This window comes from Synchiropus splendidus, chromosome 17 (assembly GCF_027744825.2).
Source record: "Synchiropus splendidus isolate RoL2022-P1 chromosome 17, RoL_Sspl_1.0, whole genome shotgun sequence".
Lineage (NCBI taxonomy): Eukaryota > Metazoa > Chordata > Actinopteri > Syngnathiformes > Callionymidae > Synchiropus > Synchiropus splendidus.
Genome location: NC_071350.1, coordinates 15,243,650 through 15,249,906, shown reverse-complemented (window position 1 = coordinate 15,249,906; position 6,257 = coordinate 15,243,650).

Sequence of the window (6,257 nt, the reverse complement as noted above, 5' to 3'; positions counted from 1 at the left end):
TCCTTCATAAACTGTATAATTAGTGCAATTTGAAACATCATAATTAGCATAATGGTAGGAAAGGCGCTAATGTGCATATTTGAATTCAGGCTAAATTATAAGCCAGGGGCGAGGTTCTGCCCTGCAGTCCGTAATGATCTGCAGGGGCGGCTGGTTTATTTGGGTGGAAGCTTGTTGATGTTGAAAAAGAAGTGCAGCACCACAGAAACGTCTTTGGGTTTGGAGTATGTTGCTGACACTTTCTTAAGTACTGGATAGACGGATGGATGGATGGATGGATGGATAGATAGATAGATAGATAGATAGATAGATAGATAGATAGATAGATAGATAGACAGATAGATAGATAGATAGATAGATAGATAGATTGATAGATAGACAGATAGATAGATAGATAGACAGACAGAGAGACAGACAGACAGACAGACAGACAGACAGACAGAGACAGACAGACAGACAGACAGACAGATAGATAGATAGATAGATAGATAGATAGATAGATAGATAGATAGATAGACAGACAGATAGATAGACAGATAGATAGATAGATAGATAGATAGATAGATAGATAGATAGATAGATAGATAGATAGATAGATAGATAGATAGACAGACAGATAGATAGACAGATAGATAGATAGATAGATAGATAGATAGATAGATAGATAGATGGATAGATAGATAGATAGGCGGACGGACGGACGGACGGACGGACGGACGGACGGACGGACAGACAGATAGATAGATAGATGTTAGTTTGTTGTTACTTTGACCTTAAATGTCCCTAAAACATAGCAGGGTGGATTGTTACCTGTTCAAGCTAACACTTGTTAGGAGGTGTACAAAATCAAACGGAATAGAGTTAACAAAAGTGAACAACAAAGCTGTCAAGGGGGATTTGTCTGGCGGCTCTGGCAACACTGCGCTAACAAGCTTCACAGGCAAACCATGAGCGAGGCGAGGTGCACAGGACTCCCCATTCCCCGGTAGGATAGTACTATGTTCAAAAGTCCCTGGGACAATCTTTGGTAGAAGGACTGTAGGAAATAAGTCCAGAAACTCCCAGACAAGATGGCCGACCTCATTCCTCTAGACCAGGTCCTCCATCCTTCTCCTCCGTAAAGGAACCGGTATGACATCATCAACTCATTTGCATATCGACACCACGCAGCAAGTGTATTTGGGAAATATAGGGCAACAAAACGGTAAGAAATTTGTGTTTTAAAAGCTTGTGTTTGGTTTATATCTGAGACGCGCGATGATGCATGAAGTTACGTGATGTTCACACTTTCCAATGCTAGGAAGAATTCAAATGTTGAATACTTCACTTTGCCAAAAAGGTTGCTAATGTAATATTGTAGCGTACTTTTCCCATGGAACTTGCATGAAGTTTGTTTTGGATGTAATGCAACTTGGGGTGAGAATGAGGAGCTAAATCACTGTGGGCAGTTTTATTCCCTTGTAGAGAAGAAACAGAAAATAGAGAGACATATGACTGGCTAAAGTTTGTATTTTACAGATCCTGCGGAAGAAAAATGTTTCATGGTTCCAGGCCGAAAACATTATGGCCGACAGGTGCCTCCTCTGAGCCCGACTACTGCCCCACAGTGATGGACATTTGTCCACAGAAGCGTTTAATAATGCTAAGTGACCTCCAGCTTATCGTTGCCACTGTGATATTACATTGTTGTTTTTCTTTATTCCAGAGATGAAATTAATAGAAGTTTTTTTTGTTTTGTTTTCTGTCAGCAGCGGACAATATGTGTTCACATCTGTATTTATTCAGAGTCAACTTCTCAATTATCAAAATAAGTAAAAAAACAACGTTCTCGTATGGTTGTTATTGCATGCTATTGAGGACCAACTGGTCGACATTCGGCATCCGAGTGAAGAGATGCATGGAGCATGAAGATTTGGAATGGAGGATCCGGTGTGGAGGAATGAGGTCGGCCATCTTGTCTGCGATTCGGTACTCTTGTTGAGGAGGGCATCCCAGAGGAAGTGGGGCAGCTGGTGTCAATCCATATTGTGCCTCCTTTGACCCTTCAATGAAAGCGTCCCAAAAGTCCTTCACTACTTGTTGCCTTCCTTCCTTCACCTTCTTCTGCCGCTTATCTGGAGGCGGGTCGCGGAGGCAGCATTCGGAGCAGGGAAGCCCAAACTTCCCAATCCGCACAAACCTCCTCCAGCTCTTACCGGGGGATCCCGAGGCGTTCCCAGGCCAGACCGGAGACATCGTCTCTCCAGCGAGTCCTGGGTCTTCCCTGGGGTCTCCTCCCAGTAAGACATGCCCGAAAAACCAGGGGGCATCCGGATCAGATGCCCAAGCCACCTCAGCTGGTTCCTCTGGATGTGGAGGAGCAGCGGCTCCACCCCGAGCTCCTCCCAGATGACCGAACTCCTCACCCTATCTCTAAGGTTGCGCCCAGCCACCCTGCGGAGGAAACTCATCTCAGCCGCTTGTATCCGCGATCTCATCCTTTCGGTCATTACCCAAAGCTCGTGACTATAGGTGAGGGTGGGAATGTAGATTGAACTAGATTGAACTAGATTGAACGTAGAACTACTTGTTGCATAGGACCAAAAAGACAGCTCTCGCATATCTGCAATTTTAAAAACATGTAGGTGCTTCAATGGCTGTGTTGCCACATCGGGAAATTCCTAGTGGGATGCCGTAGTATCTGACTAGTGGCGGATATTGCCGAAAAACCAAAAAGATCTTACAGAATTCAGAGGTCCAGAAACTAGTGTTGAAGCTTTATGATGCATTTTTACAGCCCACTAGATGGTGCTCTGGCAAATATAGCTGTTTCTCTCGAATCAAAATGCATTTTGGCTACCTTTTGAAGCTAGGTAGGGGGCAGGGACATGTAAGAAAATGAAGTGACCACAGCTTGCCAAGACCAGCAGGAATCAGAAGCAGCCTCCAAGAAGGCAGAAGGAATCGGTCATGGCAAGCGCCCCCTAGCTAAGGAGGCCCATCATGTCCTATTGCAATGAAGGAAGCAACCTATTGTATTTTTGTGCTGTTGCTCCTGAGTCAGAGCAGTTGTCACCCAAAAACAAACTGTACTTTATCGGGGAGGAGAGTCTGGACATTGAGATACTGGTAAACATAAACGCTCCTGGCAGGTAAAGACTGAACCCTCGCAGAGCAGCGAGGCAAATCATCTGGATTTGTGTGATAAGCTAATCCAACGTCAGAGTCAACTCACACAAATGGCTTTTTTATTGCTGCCGACGCCAAACTGAAGCTGCTGATATATTTAGCCTGATGTTGAAGATTTTACAGATCTTAAACATCCACAGCGCTGCCTCTAGTTTAAAGGGAATAAATCTTTTCCGAGGAGGCTATAAATAAAAACACACACAGAGATGGAGGGGAAAAGGTTGGCGCTGCCAGGTGCACCAGTTTCCAAAGGAGACTGAGGAAACATCAAAACAACAAGTCGCTCTGCGGAGCTAATTATGACGCGCACGCGGTGACAGATGGGCCAGGACTGAATTCAAAGATCCTCGACAATGAATTAGTTGAAACGGTGTCCTGCTTTGTTTGTGGTGCGCCTGGCAGGGAGTCTGTAATCAGAGGAGTTCTGGGAGTGAGAACTGGGGTATTTGGGAGTCACATGACAATGGACTGGATACGACTGTGGTCTCTGATTTACAAACTCTTGTTTCTGTTGTTTAAATTGAAGCTTCAAATGAATTGTCCTGCGGTCTAAAGGCACTTTTATGTGCCGTATATGTACAAAACTTGGTCACTGATCACATACTTCCGTGCGTTCTTGGTATTGATGTTCACGATATATCCACCAGGGGGAGCAGCCCAGAGTCAAACGTGTCCGGTGAGGCTGTTAAATATATATCGCGACTGGAGGACGGAGAATTTCCACTGTTGATTTGTCTTCTTCGTGTCTCATTACAGCTAGGTATCGGACAGTAACAGCAACACTGCCCCCCATGGTTTCAGGTGGTACTGCTCCGTTTGGTCATATCCATAAACTTTGTGCCGAAACATGGACAAAATGAATGCATGGCACGAACAGAAGGTTGAACATAAATGGACCTTAAAGTTAGTGGAACATCAGAAAAAAGTAAGATTTGGACGCCGACAACTCAGTGTCCATCACATCCTTTATAGGCGCTACTTATTTCAGCAACCACTAGGATCCACTTCAAATACATTTGCAGAAGCAGATAAAGCCTTATGTGGAGCAACATTTATTATACCGTCGTAACTGCCTGACCCTCATTGCTAGGTGTTAACCCAAGTGGCCGCATTTGAGAGGGTTAGTGGGTGGTAATTTCACCAGGTCCTGGTGTCTCTCATGGGAGTAGAAATGAACCAAAACCATCTGAAACGACTCGCTGCTGGAGTCTAGCCTGTCTGACCTGGACGATGCCCCAGTGGTTGCTGGTGAAGCCCTGGGAGGCTTTTGCCCTCATGGTCAAGACAATGACTAATGGTCTTGTGGCAGGTGAAGATTGTGTGCCAGACCTGGATGCTGGATGCTGCCGTTCCCAATCCAGGAACTGGAAGAAGTAGAGTGCAGAGATGGTCCTCTATTCCTGGTGATGTTTTCACAAGTTAATTACAACACTATTATGATGAATTAACTATAACAAAAACAATTATTACATTTATTTTCATTTCATTTAACAGTTTGCTCTCCAGACAACAGGGAACCTTTGTAAGTGCAGGAGTTCATGGTCCACTGATCACACTGATGCACAAGACACGTGGCAGCTAGGATGATAACAACAACAACAAACATGGAGGAATCCCTGAACAAAAGCAAACAAAAGCATCTGTTTGCTTTGGTTCAGAGAGGTTTTTCACTACACAATGTCCATGGTTTCCACTACTCTGAATGGACTTGAAATTCTTATCAAATTGAAATTCTTACACAAATATTTTCAAGACATTAAAAGAGTTTTAGTTTAAATAAGGCGATATAAAAACTTGAATATAGCCACCATCGTGATTTATTGTGCTATTGTCAAACTGATGCAAAATAAATCCCACACCTAGTTTGTATTTTACCATTTCTCCCATGTTTAACTCCTAACTTTAGCACTTTGTTTGGTTCTGAGACCTTTGTTACTCACATAGGAATTCAGGCTTTTTCCAAAGTGGCCAGAGCTGAAGCTTCCTTGGCAGATAATGGAACGTTTTCCAGAGCCAAACTTGAGTCCAGATGTCTGATGAAAATCCCCTGAGCGCATGTCACATCAGTTACCGTTCCCCCTGGAGTACCACACGGTCATTTGGGCAATTACCCCACGAGTCTTGACTGTCCACTCAAAGAGGCTCATTAACTCCACATGCATGAAAGTGTTATTGATCTCCTCACCCAGGTCCGATGCAAAAGCACCGCTGTCTTTCCATTTCTTAGCCTATTGAACTTGTGTCCGATTAGCCTCTCTCGCTGGTAATGACCGGACTGTGAAAAAAAAAAAACTGAAGTAATTGAGGAGGAACAATTTCTACTTAATGAGACCAGGCGGCTTCAGAAGTGCAACTTTTGTGGCTCCTCATTTGTGTGAAAATATTAGGGGCGGATGGTGCCGATGAAAATGGAAGCGAGGACGTTAAACTGACAGGTAGGTTTTTAATAGCTCATTTAAATGTGTGTGCTTTTCCAAGTGGATTCATTAGGGAGGTCAGATGGTTTGGGCCAGTTGAGAGGAAGAACGTTGTATGGTGCAAGGAAGATGGGAGTCAGTGAAGATAGCCAATGGTCTTCATGTCTGTAGGGACATGTAGAGGATAGGAGCTCTCTTGTCAGGTGTCATTGAAGTAGCTGTCAAAACCAGTGGTTTTAGAGTAGAGGGTGCCATGGAGTGTGCTCAGAAAATGATGGCACTGTTTCATGAAGCCTCATCAGCCCATCACTACCCATCAGTCAAATGAAACCAAAAGCTATTCCATAAGAACAGAGCATGTTTCAGTGGCACCCACAAACCTGACGTCCCAAGTGAGCTGGGCAACCCAAGGAAAGCTTTTAAACGTTGTCGAGATTTGGTGAGTGGAAAGAAAGACTCGACAAGGGGGTCATTTTTCCGTGCCAGTTCGACATTTACTGTGCTACTTGCACTCGAGTAACACAACATTCCCCTTTATGTCAAGGGGTGTGTCTAAAGTTAGTGGACTGGAGAGAAAGGATGGGAGCTCCACATTTACTGCTGAAGTATATTTTAAAAAACCAAAACGTTTTGGACGCCACTGTCTCTGGGTCCTTTGGAAACTTAAAGAAC